The 23,201-nt window shown below is 34.9% G+C and overlaps 1 protein-coding gene and 1 long non-coding RNA gene across 3 annotated transcripts in view; one reads left to right on the top strand and one right to left on the bottom strand.

The window, feature by feature from the left end:
• Positions 1 to 23,201, top strand: part of NUBPL (NUBP iron-sulfur cluster assembly factor, mitochondrial) — a 320,313-nt gene that overhangs the window by 166,061 nt on the left and 131,051 nt on the right. The gene's annotated exons all lie outside the window — the stretch shown is intronic.
• LOC127549355 (uncharacterized) overlaps positions 3,247 to 23,201 on the bottom strand; it is a 122,524-nt gene continuing 102,569 nt past the window's right edge. The window contains exons 2-3 of the long non-coding RNA XR_007950562.1: positions 6,891 to 6,992; positions 3,247 to 3,418 (exon numbers count right to left, since the gene is read on the bottom strand). This is a non-coding gene — a long non-coding RNA (uncharacterized LOC127549355). The remainder of the gene's footprint in view (positions 3,419 to 6,890; positions 6,993 to 23,201) is intronic.

Here is a 23,201-nt window from a genome sequence, read left to right as displayed (position 1 = left end):
TGTTTGGCTGCTACATCATACAACTGACTCATGTTGAGCTTGCAGCTGATTATAACAAGCAGACTATTTTCCTTTCAGACAAATGATTGTCTAACTCTGATTTCACATGAGTGAAGGTGACTTTTTAAATCTAAGGTAAGATTTTGAATTTATATTCATATTCCTGTTGAATTTCATCTTGTTAGATTTAGCCGCTCTCCTAACCTGTCAAGGCCTTTTAAGAGCCTGATTTTCATCCAATGTGTAAACTCTTCCAACTTTGTGTCATTTGAAAATTTAATGAGTGTGATTTTAAGTTATTAGAAGGAGCACTAAGTCAGAGACCTTGACTTCATAATATGATCTTGGCAATCTTCCTGGACTCAGTTTCCTCAACTATAAAATGAAGGTCTCCTCTGATTTCCCTTTTGACCCAAGATCTAGGTATAATCTTATATTAAACAATATAGAGTCTTCCTTGTATTTATTCCTGGAGCATTTTTCTGGAGACCTTCTGTTAAGTTGACAGTTCTATCAATTAATGCCTATTCGGTCTTCCAGGACTATAATTGGTAAATTTTACAATATTTCTCAACTAGTAAAGAATTTATAGATCTAGAACTGGCCATTTTTTCCTTCCTTAAATTAGTGAAAGTAAACTGCTAGAATTTACTTGACCTTCCTCTATGAATGAACCAATACAGACAAATGCTACTGTGGGTATGCTTCGCTATTTCTTAGCAGCTAAGAAAGCTCAGTCAGCCAATAAAGATTTAAGTTCCTACTACATGCTAGTCCCTGTGCTAAGTGCTAGGGATACAAAAAAAAAAAAAGGAAAAACACTGTACTTGCTCTCAAAGAGCTCACAATCTAATTGGGGAGACAATATATAAACAAGTTATGCAAACTATCTAACACATTATGTATATGAAGAGATAATATCTGAGGGAACTGAGGGAAAAACTAGAGATAAGAGAAAAGAGAGAAGGGTTAAGGGCAAGAAGACTGGAAAGTGTTGGATGGGATGTTATGAATGACTTTGAATGACTTTTCAAATAAAGGGTTTTGTATTTGATCTTGAAAGTGATATGGTCAGAACTGAGCTTTAGGTACCTGAATGGAAGATGGACAGGGGTGAGGAAAGATTTGTGGTGGGCAGATCACCCAACAGGCTATTGCATTAGTCCAAGCATGAGACCTGCACCAAGGGAGTTGCAGTATTTGAGGAGAGAAGAGTGTATGTGTGAGCGATGTCACAAAGATATAATCAGCAGGCTGTAACGATTGGAGGAAGAGAGATAAGAAATAGTAAGGATTCAAGGATGACACCTTAGTTGTGAACTTGTGGCACTGGGGACAGGTAGTACCTTTGACAGTAATAGGAGGATTTGAAAGGAGGAAGGATTTGGAGGTAAAGTTAACAAAATTGTGATGCATATCCATTCCTTAAGCTAGTGATTTGGAACTACAAATCTTTTTTTGAGAGGTTCAGTGTAGAATTTAACTGCCAGTCAACTTCAACTTTTAAGAAATCTCAAATCCAAACAGCCCATATTCTTTCTAGTTCTGCCTTGTCACTCCATTCAAGTGTACTGATGTTGTCCAACTCAGTAATCAATCGGAAGCCTAAAGTTGTCTGGTTCTATGTGCAAAATGCAATATGCAGCTTTTATCCTCAACCAGTGAACCCGGTAAGTTCTGACATCTCTTGATTGCTGCTCAGTTTTTTCAGTTTCCATGGAAATGGACATTTGATCACCAGACACATCATAAAAGACCCTTAACTAATTATGGTTGTAAAAATTCTGAATTTTCCTTGTTTGAAATGGGGATTGTTTTAAAGAATGTTGTCTACTATGTGGGGTAAAGAAGATGGCCAACTAAAGTCACTTATGCAATATTTGAGGAAAGATTTCCTTGTTTATAGGGCAGCACTATTTCAGGGTGTAGTCAAAATAAATTTTAACTTAAGAACTGTAAGATGGTAGTGATTAGAACACAGGATTCTTGATATTTGGTCTCCTTATAATTATTATGTTTATTTGATAGACTCATTGCTGCTTGGCTTTAAGTCTTATTCACCAATATCCTAGAGTATATGTCAGCAAGGTTTACCAACCTTCTTTTATCCCTCCAGTTGTAGTGTATTCTTTCCCTTCTCAGTTTTTCTCATATTTACTTAGCTGTGCACATATTTATGCCTCCTAGTAGAAGTTATGCCTTTGGGGATGAGGATTGGGTTTTTTTGTCTTTTTTTCCCCAGTTTTTGCTACATAGAGTGTTTTGTACATAGTAGGACCTCATTAAATAGTTAATTGAATTAAATTTTTTCAAGTTTATCTGCTTTCTTTGAAAAGAGGGCCCCATTTAATAAAAAAAGAAAGGATTATATGTGAAAGTCAGCATAGCATAGTTAATAGAGAACTGGCCCCCTGGGAAGATGTGGCTTCCAGTCCTACCTTTGACGAAGTACTAAATAATCCACGTCAAGTCATTTAACCCCTAGGAAGCTCTCTAACTTGCAGAGAAGTAGCCTGCTTTTAGTTGAGGGGATTTTTTCACTTAGATGTATCCTGTATTAATGAAATAATAATCTCTATTCCTAAATTATTTATGCCTTCTAATTCTAATCCTTATCATCCTAATATACCTATTGAAGGGAGAATATTATATTATTTTTTTCAGTACTTCAAAATACTCATTATTTTATCAAAATATAATGATGTCTCCATTTACTGAAGGAAAAAGCTGCATACCTTTTCTCTGCTGTCACACAGTTGGACCTTAGTAAACTGCCTTCTTAAGTGTCTGTGATCAAAACATTCCACCTGGTGCCTAGGACTTTGTTGACAAGGCTATACAAATTTAGCTGGACATACAGTTTTTGTCCAGGCCTAAACATGAAGTATTTCCAGTTTAAGACCAGCTCAGTTTTTGTACTTTTACTTTTTGGGCAGTAAGCATTTATTAAGTGCTTCCTTTGCACCAGGCACGATGCTAAGTGCCAGGATACACAGAAAGACAAAACAAAGTTACTCCTGCTTTCAAGAATCTGACAATCTAATAGGGGAGCAAATATGCATAAACAGGTTGTGTATATATAGGATAATTAGGAAGTAATTAATGGAGGAAAAGAGTTAGAATTAAGCAGTCCCAGTAACCTTTATATTTTAGTAAATCTTGAAAGGAAGTAAATTCTCTAATTTTCATGAAAAGAAAAAACATGTTAATTAGTTTCAGCAGAATAATATATTTCTTTACCAAATATTTTCCATATCCACTTGACAAACTCCTCTTCCTCATTGGAAGTACATATACTTAGATTTGGAACGTCTATATAGTTGATGATTAATTTTCTCTCTTCTTTTGTGTACACATCCTGAGTGAAGGAGTGACTATCTGGCATATCCACATTCTTCAATAATAATCTTCCCTCTACCTAGACAGGATTTACAAGTAAGTATAATTTTAGAACTTAGAAATATGTTTGCTTACAGGCAATTATGGACTGAGTTACCCACATGAAAAAAAAAGATGAATTTGTTCAATTTCTTCTTTGGTTAGTTATACTGATCATATTTCAAATGAATGTGAGCAACTGAAATGGGGAAGAAGTAGCAGGAATCTCCCTTCATGTGACTCCATGGGATCAAATATAAGCTGGTGCTAGACTTGTGCTTGTAGCTTCATGTAAGACTGACGTAATGTACTATATCATGGAGCATTCCAAAGGCGTTACATGAGAAATAATGAGTTTTTAGATCATGTCATTGAAGTGAATTTAAAAAAAAGTTCAAATGGTTTCTCAAGTCCTGTCTGCTCCAGCTCTGCACTGGCTTCGCTTTAGCCTATGGTCCATAGTCCTCATTCTATTCCTTTCGCTGCCATTCCAGAGGAGACTCTCATTTACTGAATCTCAAGCCATCTCCAGTGGTCCTGATTTATATCTTCCCATTGGATATTGAAGACTCTGGAATGGAGAGTGAAGCTGAACACTTTGTGCAGCTCTGTCTTTCTTAAATCCGTTTCCTGCCCAGGGCAAGATGTTGCCCCATAATGTCAATAACCCATGGCAAGATGTTGCCCCATAATGTCAATAACCCTTTTTTAAAAAGGACAGTCAATAATAACAAATCCCTGAGCCTCTGATTATTCTACAATCACATGATTTAGCATGGAAAGAGATCTTAGAAAGGTTTTGAAGATGAGGCACAGAGAAGCTAGGAGATTTGGCTAACATCACATCCACCACTTCCATGGTTGACTGTGGAGTTCCTACCGTTCCTTTAAATCCCAACTTAAATATCATTTCTTCCATGAAATCTTTACTGATTCCCATTGTTGTAATATGTCCTTTCTTTGTCAGAACTCACATATCACTTTGTGTCTCTATGTTTTACTGTACTTTTCACTTGATATCTTTATTTGTGATTTACCATTTTACCCATTTTTAAGTTCCTTCATGACTTCAAGCAACATTTCTTATCTAGACTTCATTTTTTCCTCTAACACCAAACACAGTGTTCCAGGTAGAGTATGAGCTTAAAAAATATTTGTTGAATACATGAATAGGAAAATGCCATAAAGTGAACAATAGGAAGTTAAATTGAGCCCCAATACTCCTTCTTTATTTCCAGTCCTTTTTGCTAGCTGTGAATTTTGATCATGATAATTTGAGAGTTTCTCATATAGGGTAGAATTTTTATTAGAGATCTGAGTAGTTTAACAAATTCCCATGGCATGGAGTCTCCAATGTTTTGGACCAGTAGTTAACAGTCTATCTTCTTTTTTCTTCTTCAAAGGTAGGTGATAATGTGATCCTTTTAACTAGTTATTGATTTCTTATCTAAGTACAACTCTTGTCTTATACCAATGTTTTATAGACCTGTTTATCCGGGCCATTGAAATACCAGAATGTGATGACCATAATTCACTGAAAGTCAGTATAATGCAGTCAAAAAAATTTATTGAATTTGAAGTTCTACTCCTTTGTGCTTCTGTGACTTAAGGCAAAGGAAAAACTTTCTAGATCTTAGTTTCCTCATTTGCAAAATAAGGAAGGTTGACCAAATGATCTGTAAGATTCCTTCTCCCTCTAAATCTATGATAATGATCTATCTCTAAGACAGATGAGAGCGTTATATAGCCAGAGTGGAAACTCATTTATTAAGATTTTAGTTCTAGAACAGACATGATCTATGAGTCATGTAACCTTAGGCTAATTGCTTAACTTCTCTTTATTTTTAATTTCTAGTATATATCCAAATAGAAATGTAATGTGTATGGTTATACTGTTATAGATATTTTTATTTAGGAAAAAAACCCCAGCACTAATAATTCAACTCAAAGGATTTTGAAGGAACATCCAAATTACTGTTTGCAATTAGACCCTTAAAAAGGAAAAAATTGCTACAGCATATAGAAGTAATGTGGTTGAAGAGGGGACAAGTAGGAAAATTAATTAAAAAGTTATGTACAAAACATATTTAAATAAAAAATTAAGTACGAGGTAAGTACAAAGTAATTTCTGGAGGAGGTCATTAATAAATAAGTGAGGGGAGAAGATCAGGATGGGTTTCTTATAGGAAGTGTCACTTAAACTAAGCTTTGATGGTGAGGATTCTGCATGATGGAGGTGAGAAAGGAATGTATTCTAAGCATTGAGTGCTGACTATGCATTGAGAAGGTTGGATTATATGACCTCTGGCTGTCGATCCATACCAAGAACTCTCTCTTCATCACTGCCTTCTGGCTTCACTGGCTCCCTTCAAGACTCAACTAAAGTTTTGCCTTCTTTAAGAAACCTTTCCCAGTCTTCCTTAATGTCAAATACCTCCCCCCCCCCCCCGAGATTATCTCCAATTTATCTTTTATATGTGTGTATGCATTTTTATGTGTGTGTATATATTTTTTGTTTGTACATGGTTGTATATATACATATATAGTAGTATACATTATTGTATATATATATATGTGTGTGTACATATGTGTATATAACACATATATACACATATATATTTGTAGTTTGTACATAATTGTTTGCATGTTGTCTTTCCCATTAAACTGTGAGATCTTTGAGGGTAAGGATCATTTTTATTTGTTTCCTTTTGCCTTTCTTTATATGTGCTTAACATAATGTCTGATATATAGTAGGCCCTTAATACATGCTAGTTGACTGACAGACTGACTCTTAGGTTCTTCTGGCTCTCAAGAACTCTACAAGTTTATGAAAATATAAAGACGGAAGACAGCATATTGTTTTCTTGAAACAGCAATAGCATGACAATTTCTTAAAGGTAAATTGGAGCTAGATTGTGACAGATTTTAAAAAAACAACAGTTTGTATTTCATCCTAGAGGCAAGAGAGAGCCCCTAGAGCCTTCAAAGCAGGGGAATCAAATGGTTAGACTGTACTTGAGGAACTCGGGCAGTTGTGTGAAAGATGGATTGGGGAGGAAAAGAGACAAGAATCGGGGACACCCATTAGGAGGATGTTCAGTTATCCAAATGATAGGTAATGAAGGCTTAAAACTGCATGGTGGTTGTGGTGGAGAGAAGGGGATGCAAGAGGTGCTTTAGAGATAGGATATGTTATGTTGATAAGATATGGTAGTTGATTTGATATGATAGATAAACCCAGCCAAGGATGATTTTATTATTCCTTAAAGGACTTTCATACCCTTAGATGTAACTATTATAAATGTTCTCATATTTTCTTAAGATTCTCTATACCACTCCTTTTATTTCTCAGTTAAAGGCTTTGCCTTGTATTTGAGAAAATTAAGGCAGTCCCCTGCAAGCACCATCTTGCATACACTGCACCTCATAATCTTTCATTACTTACTCTCTCCTTTGCTTCAGTGTCTGATGGAAAAGTGGTCCTTCTCTTCTACATATACCCTTTAGCTCACCTGCTTCTGTCTCCTCTTGGAGCTTAGCTCTTTGATTATTCCATCTCATTGAATTTTTCTGAATCTTCTTTTGCTTCCAGTTATATCCAGGTCTCTCCCATCCTTTAAGGAAAAAAACAAGTCTTCACTTGATCCTAATTTTTCCTCCTAGCTTTTTTCTTTCCATGCCACACACTTCAAAAAATTCATCCATTTTTTTCTCCTTCCTCATCTCCTAATCATGTCTCATGCAACCTGACTTTCAGTTCCACCATTTCATAGATACTCTTTTTCCTTGGCTTCCGGGTAACTTTTTTTTTTTTTAAACTGGTTCTCCTATCAGTCTGACTATTCCTTTTTTGTTTTAGTTCCTGAATTTTTATTCACCACCATCCCTGAAGCATTAGTGTTCTTCAGGGCTTTGTATTGGTTGCTCTTTTTTACCCTGTACTTTAATGATCTCATTCTCTCCAGTGTGTTCAGTAGTTATCTCTACTCAGATAATACACACACACACACATACACACACACACACAAATGTATTCATTCTAATCACTCTTATAATTTTGTCTTATATTGGAAACTGCCATTATATTGTTCAAACATGTTAATGTTCATTATCTTCCCTCTTGCATCCATCCATACTTCCCTGTTTCTCTCAAGAATATCATAATCTCCCTAGTTACCCAGTTATAGGCTTGCTGTCATCTCTGACTTTTATTTCTCCTTAACCTCCATAACCCAACATCAGTCGCCAAATCTTGTGGATCCTACCTTCAGAACTTTTTATTTCCAATTGCACTCTCATCAAGTTCTATCCGTGTACTATTGCAATAATTGCTTATTGGTCCTTTTGCTTTTAGTCTCTTACTTTGCCAACTTAATCTCCATGCAGTTGCCAAAATCATCTATCACAAAGCTCTGATGTGACTTCCTGTTTATGTAGTGGGCACTTAATCAATTTATTGGATTTTTTTTTTTTGCCAAAGAGAACAATCTTCATAATGGAAAGTAGAGAACAAAAATGGTTAACTAGTAATTAGAATCCAAGATAAATAAGAGAGTATGTACTTATTCTCAGTGAATTAGAGATGCTTGTCCTAGGTGAAATATATGCTAACAATTTGAGAATGTGATTGGTAAGTCACTGTCAGTGCTATTTGTTCAATTGTGTAAGTGGAAAGGGTATTGTGAGATGGGAGTCAATCAATCAAAAAGCTTTTATTGCAAATCTACTATATGCTAGGAACACTTCTGAGTGCTAAAGATACAAGCAGAAAGAATTAAACAATTTGCTCTCAAAGAGTTTATGTTCTATTAGGAATAACAAAATGCAATGCATACAGATAATGTGTATACGTATGTGTGTGTGCATGGGTGGTATAATATGTGTGTATGTGTAACACAGTGAAACATAACACAAATGTGAATACAGAATAAATATGTACCAGATAAATGGAAGTTAGTTAAATAATAGGTAGTTAGAGAGGGAACTAGCAATTGGGGTGAGGGAATCAGGAAGGTTACTTAGTGAAAAGTGCAGCTTGATTTGTATCTTAAAGAAAGAGAGAAATTCTCTAAGATGGAGATGAGGAAGGAGTTAATTTCAGGCATGACAGATGGCCAGTACAAAGGCACAGAAATGAGAGAAAAAGAGAAAAGGACTGTTTGGCTGGCCTGTAGAACATAAGAAAGGAATAATGTCTATTGAGATTAGAAAAATTGGTTGAGAGCATGTTGCAAAAGACTTTAGAAGACAAAAAGAAAAAGTTAATCTTTATACTAGAGACAGTGGGAGCAACTGGAATTGAATAAGGGAGTGACAGGATCAAATCTTCATTTAAGGAAAATGACTTTGGCAGCTGTCTGGAGGATGGATTGGATTGAGAAGAAGCTTAAGATGGGGAGACACATTTGGAGGGTATTTTAGTAGTCTAGGTGAGAGGTGATGGCAACTTGACATAAGATCATAACTGCTTGAGTAGAGAGCAGCTTGATGAAAAAAGAAATGGAGACAGAATGTGACAATAGGGAAACACTGCCTTGCTTTTAAAAACTATAAATATTGGCATTTAAAAAGGCAAATTATGATTAGTATGATGAAGTAGCATTAACATAGATTCTAGAGTAATTTAATTTTCTTTTTTTTTTTTTTGACAAGGCCACAACTCTGTAGATTGGGGGGATTTGGTACACATCTTGCATTATTAGTAAAATATTTTATAATCTTTCACAGTATCTTTATGAGCAAGATAGAGACCTATGGAATGGTTTTGTAGTTGAGTGAATTCAAAATTGGCTTCATGAAGACTTTTGTCACATCTATATAGGCTTCTTGTGATTTGTGGAATAAAATTATAGGGATTAGAGCAGTTCCAACAAGTGGAGTTTGGGAGAAGGATTGACCCATTCAGATTTGCACCTAACATTGTTTTTTCTAAGTACCCACCAGCAACTATGAGAGAAGATAATTCAGGTTTTTTTAGCTTGTAGATTTTCATTTTCAGCTTTTAGGGCTATATGTGAGGAATGGAAGGAATAGTTTGGCTGGAGTATAGAATGCAGGAGAAAAAGTAATGGTCATTGAGATTGGAAACATAGATTGGGACCAGTTGTGAAAGACTTTTAAAAAGAGTTCATACTTTATCCTAGAGACAACAGGGAGCCTTTAGGCAAGCTATGATCAGTAGGGATGAAGGAAAGTATAAGAAAACATTTGTTAAGCTCTTACTGTGTGTGAAGAATTGTACTAAAGCCTGGTGATACAAATAGAAAATGTGGACAATCTTTCAAATTTTAATGGAGGAGATAAGACATGCAGAAAGTTTCAGCTGTAAATCATATGGATAGATCCCATAATCCTCAGGGAATAACAGTAGCAAAGCAGCTGGTAGTGCACCTTTTTACTGTCCTTTCCACTAGTTAAATCATGGCAGTTTCTGGTATTGAACCACTTGACTGTGCCAAGGAGTTTGGTAATGAAAATTTCCTTTTCTGGTTCTTTTAATAGCTGTGATCTCATTAGCTACAGAAACCATTTCCAGGCATTATCTCCATGGATTCTATCTTTAAGATCATGGCTGCAGGGGCAGGGCTAGAAGGAGGACTGGTGGTCTGGGGAGTGTTGCCACTTTCAGGCTCTAGGACTTTTTGGTGGCAGTAGGAAGGAAAGTAGGCTTCCTCTACCCTGGGATTATTCCTTTAATGATGGCTGCAAGTTCTAAACTAGAAGCAGGACCAGTTATCTTTGGGCTCCTACTATTTCCAAGGCTCTTGTTCAGGGAGCTGCGATAAGTCCATCTGAGGGCAGGGTGCTTACCAAGTAGTAGTGGCAGTTGTACTTTTCTGGCATGAACTACTTCCTCTCTCTCCCCAAAGATGCTTTGTTATCTCAGTGATCACTGTTTTGCTTAGAGATAATGTGAACTAGAGTGGGGTAATTAGCAACAAATCATGCTTCCTCCCCTCCCCTTCTGAAAACAAAGGTTTGGCCGTCACATAAGTTTACCTTTATCACTTAAGTAAGTGTTAGATCTACCAACCATGGAGGGTTAAATTAAGTTTAGGCTCTATAGAGTATGTATTTTGTGTGCCCATAACCCATCCCACCCCACCCTAATATTTATGTCTGTATTGCTTTGTTATTAAAATGCTCAAAATGGCAAGCTTTAATAAATCCCTTCATGCTTTATATTTTATTGAGTGTCTTTTCCTGTCATGTCTTACTTTCTCTCTAACCATATTTTATTGAATTGTTCATTGTCCCCATTTAATTATAAGTTGAGTAATGTTGCATTTTAACATATAGCACTTGCATACGCAACTATCCACAATTCTAAAATACAGTGGTCTTACCAAGCATCATTATCAAGAAGAGTCTGTCAGCATTTCGATTATAAACCCTAATTTATTTTTAAGGAGTTTCTGACTTGTCTATTTCTAAATTGCTTTGGGCTGAAACCTAGTATAGAAATTGTCAGCTGAAATCCAAGTTTTGTTGTATTATGGAGTGAAAAAAAAATGAAGTCAGGCTTTTAGGTTACTTTTGTTCCAGCAGTAGAGCTGTGCCTTTTACTTGATATTTATTGTCTCCTAACCAAAGTGGAGAAATGGAATCCGACAGTTTCTTAAATGTGCCTTTTTCATTTTTTGTTTATTGTACTGTAAAATTTTTTCTGATAGATTTATTTTAAAAGTAGCCACTGAATGGATGCATTAAGTATTTTGTCATATGCACCTATGAACAGGAAGATTGGTGTCTTAACAAAACATACAAGCAGCTGGATTCATGAATAGCGTGGATAGTGAAACTTCCTAGAATTTCAATTATTAAATGCAACTTGCAACTAGTTCTGGCATTGAGAGAGTCATGGTTGTTGCCTGAAGATCCAGAATTTTTCTTTTTTTATTCTAACTATTAGTAAATTCTCAAACTACTAGAAATCTTTAAGCAGATGTGAAATGGCCATTTGTCAAGAAGGTTAGAAATGGAATTCAAGCTTTGTGTTAGAATTTGAATTAGATAAATTTTGAGTTCCTTCTGACTTTGGGACATAAGACTCTAATGGAGTTCTTTCCTTGCTGTAACAAGCTGTGCTGCTTTGCAAAATTACCCAACAAATTCATGCCTCAGTTTCTCTTTCCATAAAATGATGTTGTTACTAACATTATATACCATCTTGATTCAGAATGTTTTGAAAATCTTAAGGGACATATCAGCTATCAGGATAAATCTTGCATAAGTTGATTTTCAATGACTCACTCACTTATCTATAACCTTATATTAGATCTCTTACTTAACATGATAAAAATATCTTGCGATCTAAGTGTAAAAAGATCTGCATATCTAAAAGATAAATTTTAGTTATTACATATGTGAGTTGAATAGGAGAGTAGGAAATTGTATAGTTTTTTTTTTTTTTTGACTTGAAGCAGCTCTTTGAAAAGTTTCCATTTTTTTCAATACTGGTGTTATTTTTTTAAAAAGAAATTTGTTTCTATATATTTTCATATTTAACACACACCAAAAAATGAGTATTTTCATAAACATCAAAGAAAAGGTGAGAATTGTTCAAGAAACTGTGACTCTCTTATAGCTTTAGCCTCAATGTTATTTCAGCCATGTTGTATGGATATGAATCATGGAATACCACATTCACTGAAGAAGTGAAGTTGAGCATCACTGAAAGGGACACATGGTAGATGTGAGTCAGCTGCAACTCATTACAAATAAGGAATTAGTAGAGCAAAGGGATATCATCAGAGAAATGTATGACCAGACTGAAAGATGAACCAGGCAGAACATAAAGAGAATGAAGAGTAATTATATATATCCAGTCTTGATTCAATGTCAAAAAAATTCAAGGAAGAATGCTAGCACATTGGGTGGCCCTGACCTGGTAGCTTTGGAGAGAATATGGATGATACAAAGTTAGGCAGACATGGATAAGTTGGAAGGATAGCTGTCATTTGAAGGATTATATTTATGTTGGTTATTAACATGGACTAGATTAGATTTCTATTGTAATATATTGTAGTATTGCTTACAATGTAAGAAAGAAATAAGAAAAAGGGCACTTAAACAACTCTTAAATTTGAAATGATAATTGAAAATGTCTCTTGCTATGTCTAAATACTCCTGCAACATCAACTTTAAACATGATGTGGAACATTGGGTTCTAGCAAACATGTCTTAATGCAAAGATAAAAAGAGATAAGGTGTGATAATAAATGAAGGCAGCTAATAATTTAACAAATCTAGCAGTACATATGCATCCAAATAAGTGTTATTTTTTGGGAGGCTATGTAATTTTTTCCCCCAATGCTGCTGTTACTGATTTGAAGTGCTCTTAGACACTGTCACCTTCTTTTGAATACCTTCAATGACGGCATAAATAGGTGAATTTGATCATCAAAGGTGGGTTTGATATTTGGAAACAGTCAAAACTAATTTGGAACCCATAAAATAGAACATCAAACTGAGTAATTACATTTTTAGTCCAAAATGAAGTGATTATAAAATAATTAGGCTAACATTATCAGAAATTCACTTTGAAAGCTATTCCAAAGAAGGCCTTTTAGAAATGTTCTGAGCAGTGTCTAGTCTCCCAATATGACTACATTATAGAAGAGCATCCATGTGGATGCATGAGTTTTGTGACATTTGTCCAAATTTCAGGATTATTGAGTTATACTGGTTGTTTCTAGACCCAGACATTAGAGACAGTTAAAAAATCTTTGTTTAAAAAAAAAAAAACCCTAGAAGGAATAAGTATTTAAGGTCCAATTTAAAAATAAACCAAATAGGGAGGAACTAAATGAATATGTATAAATGTTTGGAAATGATAGCAAGATGTTAATAGGTATAATTGGCCATTGAATATAAGGTACTTTGAGGCTCTTTGTGGCAGACTCTTATTTATGTACTTCTAGTGAAGGTTCTTGATGGAGTTGACTTAGTATGATATTTAAAATATAACTTCTTTGTGTAATCATTAGTAATTTATATTTGTATTCAGAGTATTTGTGGGGGTCATTTTGAGAGGGAGATACCTTCTCTCACCCTATTTCTTTGGATTATCTTTTTGCCGTTCTAACCCTAAATTTTTACAATCATCTTAACAAGCATCCTACATGTCCCCTTACTTTTGCCTGTATAAAACTCTTGTAAGAATATTTATGTGGGGGCAGCTAGGTGATGCAGTAGATAGAGCACCAGCCCTTAATACTTCCTAGCTATGTGACCCTGGGCAAGTTACTTAATCCCAATTGCCTCAGCCTCCTCCTCCCCCCCCAAAAAAATATTTATGTGGATTGTAGCGGGTAGAAATGAGGTAGGGAGAGCGATAAGGAGGCTGTTGAAGGAGTCCATGTGAGAAATGAAAAGGACCTAAAGTGGTATGTTGGCCACATATTACTGAAAAGATGGCAGATGTTAAGAAAGAAGAGTCAGCAGTATTTGTCAACTAATTATTTATAAAGAATGAGGGAAGATGATTTTGTGGTATGAACTTACATGATGAGACAATTATGGAATTCTGCAACAGAAGTTGGAAAGTTTGGAAGAGGGATGGATCTGAGGAGAGAAAATTCTTTTTCAGACAGATTGAATTTGAGATGCTTTCTGAATGAACATCCATTTGGAAATGGTGATATATGGCTACTAGAGTTTGAATAGACGCTAGGGTGCAACATTTAAATCTTAGGATTGCCAATCAATAAATAAGCATTTATTAATTATTTATTGTGACTACAAACCTGACTACAAACCTGCCTCCAGTTACATATTGAAAGTACTATTGCTATATTGTTGAATGTTTTCAAATAATCTCTTTAGATAAAGAGAGAGAAGGGTCCAGACTAGGAAAGAAATTTAGCACCACAGAATTTTCAGGTAGAGCAAACTTCAGAAATCTTTCATCTAATCTTAAAGGAGGAAAAGGGACCCACATGTAAAAAAATGCTTGTGGCAGCCTTTTTTGTAGTGGCAAGAAATTGCAAGCTGAATGGATGCCCATCAGCTTGGAGAATGGCTGAATAAATTGTGGTATATGAATGTTATGGAATATTATTGTTCTATCAGAAACAAGCAGGAGGATGATTTCAGAGAGGCCTGGAGAGACTTACATGCTACGTGAAATGAGCAGAACCAGGAGATCATTATATATGGCAACAAGAAGATTATATGATGATCAGTTCTGATGGACGTGGCTCTTTTCAATAATGAGATAATTCAAGCCAGTTTCAATGATGTTGTGATGATGAGAGCTGTCTATACCCAGAGAGAGGAATATGGGAACTGAGGATAGATTACATAGTACTTCACTCTTTTTTGTTGTGGTTTGCTTGAATTTTATTTTCATTCTCATTTTTTTATTTGATTTTTCTTGTGCAACAAGGTAATTGTATAAATATACATATGCCTATTTTGAATTTAACATATATTTTTATGATTTTATCATTTAACAATTTTAACATTGGATGACATGCCATTTAGGGGAGGAAATGAGACAAAGGGGAGGAAAATTGACACACAAGGTTTTTCAAGAGTCAATGTTGAAAAAATTATTCTTGCATATGTTTGAAAAGAAAAAAAAAACTTCAATTAAAAAAAAGAAAACAAAAGAAATCTTTCATCTAAACCGGGGTGGGGTTGTTAGTCTTATTTTGTGTCATTGTGAAACTTTATAGTCCCTTTTTCGAATCTTGTTTTTAAATGCATAAAATAAAATATATCTGGGATTACATAAGAAACTAAATATACTGAAATACAGTTAAAAAGTTTAGTTTTAAAAATTTTAGTTTAAGAACCCTTGTTCTAGTCTAGTCCTATTCATTTGACAGTTGAGGAACAAAGATGTTAAGTGACTCAGCTAATAAGTAGCAAAATCAAAATTGAAATCCAAGCCCCTAACTCCATATCATGTGCCATTTCCACTGTTCTATTCTGTCTATTAAGATTTGGTAACAACTTTCTTTCAAATTTAGATTGGAAAGTGTGCCCAAATGGGGAGGGAAGGGAATAAACATTTATATTGTTGCTCCTAAATGATGGGGACTGTGCTAAGCACTTTATATATAATCTCATTTGATCTTCACAACAATTCTGAGAGGTAAGTGTTATTATCTCTATTTTACAGCTGAGGAAACAGAGGCAATTACAGGTTAAGTGACTTGCTCAGTGTTTCGTGGTTATTAAGTGTCTGAGGTTATATTTTAATTCAACTCTTCCTGACTCCAGAATTTTATGCAGTGGGCCACCTACTTACCTCAGTAGCTCATATAGTAAGCTCAAGTATCATTCTTTGTTAGCAAACATTTATACAGTTAGTGCCAGGAATTGTGCTAAGTGCTTTACAATTGTTTTCTCATTTGATCTGCACTACAACTTTAGGAGAAAGGTACTCTTATTAGTCCACTTCACAGGTGAAGACATTGAGGTAAACAGAAGTTAAATGACTTGACACAGATAGTAAGTATCTGAAGCTGGGTGTGAATTCATGTCTTCTGGAATCTAAATCTAGTGGCGTGTCTGCTCCGCTTCCTAGCTGCTCATTGGCTTGTATAGTATCTTGAGAGGATGGTAGTATCAGTTACCATCTTTTAAAAGATGAGGAAAACCTGGGCATATCTGTAGGGGAAGGAGGCAATAGATATGGAGAAAATGCACATTAGAGAAAAGGGGAAGGATTGTGGGAGTAGGAGTAGTTTCCTGGAAGAGATGGCAGGGGATTGTAGCAAAGGTATAAATGGAGCATTTGTTAAGTACTCATATGCCCTGCACTGTGCTAAGTACTGGATACACACACACACACACACACACACACACACACACATCAATATTTATATATATGTACATACATGCTACACACACAGATGCATATATAGTCCTTGATATTAAGAAGTTTATTTTCTGGGAGAAAGAACAGACATAGTCACTTCATCAGAGACTGGAATAAAAGGAGGAAAGATTGGGCAGTGATGTAAAAGGACTTGAGATGTATAAAAGGGGAAAAGAGGGAATTCACTACTTATGGGCTTTATTTTCTCAGTCAAGTCTGAGACAAGATCCTCTGCTTAGGAGTGACAATAGCTGGTGGAAAGCTTGAGAAAGGAAGGATTTTGAATAGCGGATATGGGGAATATGTTTATTCAGTTAGAGTAGAATAAAAGGCCCAGTTGGGATTATATATTTAGTGGACCCAGTCAGCATGATTGTATGATTTTCTCCAATATTTTTACAGCATAAAAGTAGAGGAAACCAAAGGCTCAGCAGGAGTAGTAACAGGGAAAGATGTCAAGAGACTTGAGAGTAGAAAACTAATACATTTGAATTGATTATCCATAAGGTCAGAATTGGGAAGGGAAGAAGAGCCAGAGAGAAGGTGATAACTTAGGCCCCTATGGAATCATAGGACAAAGCTAGTTTTGGATGAGTGAGACATGAGGAGAGAGAGTGGTAGGAGGTTATGGTCAGTCAGAGGAATTTCAGAAGCCTTTATCTTGGGAGTGAAATATTTGTGGATGACAGTGAGATCAAGAATGTTATCAGTCCTTGTGGCTGAGATGGAGTGAAGGTGTAGGTGATGAAAGCTGAGGACATTGATGAACTGGGGGGCCAGAGTATTTGAGGGGATTTTTATAAATTAATTTCAAAAAATTAGCTCCCCTGATATAATGGTAGGGTTTGAGATGGAAAAAAGGATTATGAGCTATGTCGTAAATTTAAGAAAGGTGGGGAACTATTCTGAGGTCTGGTAGATAAAATTGCCACAAGGATCTGGGTAGGATAATACAGTCCAGTACAGAGAGTATATTTTGCCTCTTTTTGTATCCTCAGCCTCTAGCAAAGGGCCTATCAGAAAATGATACTTACTCATTGAATAAAATGAAACTTAAAAAGAGAATACTGAATAATGATACCTTCTTCTGGAGTGTGTCCAGGCATAAATATTGGGAAGGATGGTCAGGGATATAGTGTGTTCTGTGGGAAAGCAGATCTTTATATTGGTCAGAAGACAGAATTAATATGAGAGGACCTAAGATGAAAGAACATTTGATAGTAAAATAGTGGGATTCTGGAAGATACAATGAAAGGAGCAGGCAGAGCATGATTGGAACTTGGGAAGAGTGGGACTGATGTGGATGGAAATGAGTGAACATAAACTGGTACATGGGCACATGTGTGCCACACACTCTGTTAAGCTGTGTAAATAAAGCAGAAGACAGTCCTTGCCTTTGAGTCACTCATCTAAAAGCAGAGACAACCTGCAAACAGTTATTTATATAGAAACAATCTGTGTATACATAATTATATTTCAATAATAATAATTATTTTTATCTTTACTAACATTTATGTAGCACATGTGCTTTCCATACGTTATCTCATTTGAGTCTTATAAGAACTCTACAATGTAGCTGCTACAAGTATTCTCATTTTATAAAAGAGGATATAGGCTCAGAATGATGAGTAACTTGCCTGTGTTCCCTTAGCTAAGAAATATTAGAAGCAGAATTTAAACTTCCTCACTTCAACTCTAGTTTTTTTTACATTACCTTTCCTGTGCTGTTTTTGGAAATATGGAGCATTACTTTTCATTTTCATTTTGTAAACCTCAGTTTTGACTGGGAAAAAAGTGCAGTTTCACAGATGATATTTTGAAGTTTTATGTAGTTGATACAAGAACCATTATCTTTAAATATGAAGTTAAATTTTTGGTGGTATTATTTTTAGTTCCTCAGTGCCAACTTACATAAAGTTTGTTTTCCCTGAATATATGATATGGCTCCCCTACATATTCTGAACAAGGCATTTAATGTATTTAGTTTCTATTACATGAAAAAGAGTTACTTTATCTTCAGGCTGTTTCAAAATGCATAGAAAAGAAATTCTGTCAATTACCCAGGAAAGAAAATTATTTTAAAGTCAAGTTATTCCTAGAATAACAAAAAGATATTGCTTCTTCCATAAATGAGAACTATTGTCACCATTACAGGCTTCAGTTAACTAGATACTATAACATAACAGCCTTGGAATCATATCACGTGGTGGTTTTTGTTTTTGTTTTTCCAATTATGGATTCATCTAGTTTGCTACCAAGTATAGATCAGATCTTCAGATTATTAGAAGCTCCAGTTATAAACATCTCTCCCAACCTTCCCCTCCCACCTTCTTTTCTATTTTGATTTTCCACTTTTTTATTTGATTTGGTGACAAAATCTTTTCAAAAACTAAAAATGCATTTAATTTTTTACATATATATTAATGACATGAAGTTAAAATACTCTAACTTAATCAGTTTAAAAAAAGTTGCTGATGTCAAAAAATGATGTGAGAATGGTGTAAAAGATATAAATACCAATTAAAATAAGTTTAATATCCATGTAAATCAAGAGAAGAAGGCTAAAAGTACCTCCAAGCAGCCCTAATAAAAACCTGATATACTTAGCAGACAGAAAGATATTGTAGACAATGGTGCCTCCAACTTAGAATATAGTGTCATTTACAATATCTAATGGAGAAGATGGGTAGAAGATTAAGCATAGTGTCACCTCAACATAGAGAAAGCGGTGGTAAAACCAGTCTGTAGAGAATTTATTAGGACATCCAACTAACCAAACATATAGAAGTGATGTTTAAGAATAGAAATGATAATTCAACAAAATAAAAATGGAAAAAAAGATCAAAGGTTTTTATAACAAATTTTTTGCATTATCAAGAATGATGGACATTTAATGGGCTCTTAACATCTTAGTCCTGCATAGACAAAGAGAAGGTAGAATGAGTCCTAAAGAGAACAAAGACAAGTTCAGCAGCTATGTTAGACTAAGTGTACATAAAAGAGATTTCTGCTGGGCACCTCCATACTTGTGAACCCATTGTTGAATTGATTCATAACAAAAGGAAAATACTAAAATTATGTCAAAAATTTTGTACCTTATTAAAATGAAAAGAAAAATTAAGAGAATGTTAACTACAAAACTATATGCTTATTTTCTCATATATAATTTTTTAAATGAAAAACATGTATGCTGTTATTGAAGACATTTCATGAGGAAGTGCACTCATCAATTTCAGGGGCTCTCTGTTACTTTCAGTCTTAAATGTAAACTTCTCTGACTTTTAAAGGCCTTTCTTTTTTTTTTTTTAATTTAAATTTTATTTTATTTAATAATAACTTTGTATTGACAGAATCCATGCCAGGATAATTTTTTTACAACATTATCCCTTGCACTCGCTTATGTTTCGTTTTTTCCCCTCCCTCCCTCCACACCCCCCCCCCCAAGATGGCAAGCAGTCCTATATATGTTAAATATGTTGCAGTATATCCTAGATACAATACATATTTGCAGAACTGAACAGTTCTCCCCGCTGCACAGGAGAATTGGATTCAGAAGGTAAAAATAACTCGGGAAGAAAATCAAAAATGCAAATAGTTCACATTCGTTTCCCAGTGTTCCTTCTTTTGGTGTAGCTGTTTCTGTCCATCATTTATCCATTGAAACTCAGTTAAGTCTCTTTGTCATAGAAATCCACTTCCATCAGAATACATCCTCATACAATATCGTTGTCAAAGTGTATAATGATCTCCTGGTTCTGCTCATCTCACTTAGCATCAGTCCATGTAGGTCTCGCCAGTCCTCTCTGTATTCATCCTGCTGGTCATTCCTTACAGAGCAGTAATATTCCATAACATTCATATACCACAATTTACCCAGCCATTCTCCAATTGATGGGCATCCATTCATTTTCCAGTTTCTAGCCACTACAAACAGGGCTGCTACAAACATTTTGGCACATACAGGTCCCTTTCCCTTCTTTAGTATCTTTTGGGGTATATATACACAGTTCTTTGTATATATCTATATATACATGTAGTATTTATCTATTTGCATACATAATACATATTACAGGTTACCAATGCAGAAAGACTGTGATAACCAATCATTCATTGATTGAGGAATAGAATTATCCTCAAACTCCACTATAAATCATGTTGAGAAGCAGAGTAATAAATTTAGAACTAGAAGAAACCTCAGAACTAATCTAGTTCATCCCCATTGCCACCATCTCCTGTTTAAGTAACTAGGTCACTCACACAAGCCTTTGAAATAAGGCTATTGGCTTCAAATCAGTGCTCCAAAATATTTCTTATTTGGACAAGAAAAAGGAAGTTTTCTTTTTGACAAATGCTTAAAAGTATGGTATTAGTATAGTATCATTTACATTTTTATTACATTGGAAGAAAGAGGTGATATTTCTTTTTTTTTTTTTTTCCTAGAGGGCTCTTGGAACCAATTAGTATGAAAGATCAGGGGCATGGAATAGAAATTAATGTTCAAAAATTGATTAATATTTTGAAAAAAGTCTGCAACAAATGTACAGAAAAATAATTTTATCAGTTTCACGATACTGTATTTTAAAACTTCAGGTTTTGATATCTTCTGTTCCAGGAATGGGTCATTGAAACTTTGAGATTCAAAAATATGGTCATCAGTTCAGCCAGGAGCAATTAGATTTAGGAAAACTGATTTGTGCTAATAAAATTTTTGGAGCACTAATTTATAGACTAGCATGTCTAATTATTTCATTTCAATGGGAGTAATATTTGATTAATCTTCTATATAAATGCATCTTTTTTTTCTAGTGTCTATATAGTTGGGAAACCATATCAATTATTAAAATATTACATAGATGAGTACAGAATTGAAGAAGGAAGTTGATCCATAATGATGGCATCTTATTAGTTAATTGATCAATCATAAAACAATTATTAGGCACTGTTCTCATTGCTGGGGATACAGAAAAAGTTTTTAAAAGTAGTTCCTACCTTCAAGGGAACCTTTAAGGGAAGAGGCATTATCTAAATAACTATTTATATATAAGATTTATATAGTGTAAATGGGAATAATCATATAGAAAAGGTGCTACTAGTGGAAGGGGAGAGTAACAGAGGAGGAAGGGAATTGGAAAAGCCTCCTATGGAAATGAAATTTAGCCTGAGTTTTGAAGGAATCCAGGAAATGAGGAGACAGAGACGATGAATATGGAGAATAGCCAGTAAAAAGGCATGAAGTTGAGTGATGATGGGGTCTTGTACTAGAACCATCAAAAAATCACTGATAGATTTACTCTATGATAGAGCAATTCCATTTTTATTAGAGAAGTGCACTCATCAATTTCAGGGGCTCTCTGTTACTTTCAGTCTTAAATGTAAACTTCTCTGACTTTTAAAGGCCTTTCTTTTTTTTTTTTAATTTAAATTTTATTTTATTTAATAATAACTTTGTATTGACAGAATCCATGCCAGGATAATTTTTTTACAACATTATCCCTTGCACTCGCTTATGTTTCATTTTTTCCCCTCCCTTCCTCCACCCCCCCCAAGATGGCAAGCAGTCCTATATATGTTAAATATGTTGCAGTATGTCCTAGATACAATACATATTTGCAGAACTGAACAGTTCTCCCGCTGCACAGGGAGAATTGGATTCAGAAGGTAAAAATAACTCGGGAAGAAAATCAAAAATGCAAATAGTTCACATTCGTTTCCCAGTGTTCCTTCTTTTGGTGTAACTGTTTCTGTCCATCATTTATCCATTGAAACTTAGTTAAGTCTCTTTATCATAGAAATCCACTTCCATCAGAATACATCCTCATACAATATCGTCGTTGAAGTGTATAATGATCTCCTGGTTCTGCTCATCTCACTTAGCATCAGTCCATGTAGGTCTCTCCAAGCCTCTCTGTATTCATCCTGCTGGTCATTCCTTACAGAGCAGTAATATTCCATAACATTCATATACCACAATTTACCCAGCCATTCTCCAATTGATGGGCATCCATTCATTTTCCAGTTTCTAGCCACTACAAACAGGGCTGCTATAAACATTTTGGCACATACAGGTCCCTTTCCCTTCTTTAGTATCTCTTTGGGGTATAAGCCCAATAGAAACACTGCTGGATCAAAGGGTATGCACAGTTTGATAACTTTTTGGGCATAATTCCAAATTGCTCTCCAGAATGGCTGGATTCGTTCACAACTCCACCAACAATGCATCAGTGTCCCCATTTTCCCGCATCCCCTCCAACATTCATCATTATTTTTTCCTGTCATCTTAGCCAATCTGACAGGTGTGTAGTGATATCTCAGAGTTGTCTTAATTTGCATTTCTCTGATCAATAGTGATTTGGAACACTCTTTCATGTGAGTGGTAATAGTTTCAATTTCTTCATCTGAAAATTGTCTGTTCATATCCTTTGACCATTTATCAATTGGAGAATGGCTTGATTTTTTATAAATTTGAGTCAGTTCTCTATATATTTTGGAAATGAGGCCTTTATCAGAACCATAAAGGCCTTTCTTGTAGAGGATGCTCACTGGGTGAAATTGCTTCTGATGCAATTCAAAGAGAGGGAATGATGTAGTGCAGTGGATAGGAAGACAATAGTAACTTTTCATTGCATATGGAATACCTTGTACAGAAGCTTATGGGTAAATGAGGAAATCCTGTGTTTTGATGCCACAAAAAACCCACAGGGGACAGAAATTCTAATTGACATGTTTTTAGTATTAAAATAAGTTGTTGAAGTGATATTGAAGGTTTTTTTTTTAATAAAGCTTTTTATTTTCAAAACATATGCATGGATAATTTGACAACATTAACCCTTGCATTAGCCTTGTGTTTCATATTTTCTTCGCCTCACTCCCTCCCCTAGATGGCAGACAATCCAGAATATGTAAAATATATTAAAATATACGCTAAATCCAATATTTATAAACATATTTATACAATTCTCTTGTTACACAAGAAAAATCAAATCAAAAAAAG

This window comes from Antechinus flavipes, chromosome 2, assembly GCF_016432865.1.
Source record: "Antechinus flavipes isolate AdamAnt ecotype Samford, QLD, Australia chromosome 2, AdamAnt_v2, whole genome shotgun sequence".
Classification (NCBI taxonomy): Eukaryota; Metazoa; Chordata; class Mammalia; order Dasyuromorphia; family Dasyuridae; genus Antechinus; species Antechinus flavipes.
This window is presented reverse-complemented; position numbering and strand designations above follow the sequence as displayed.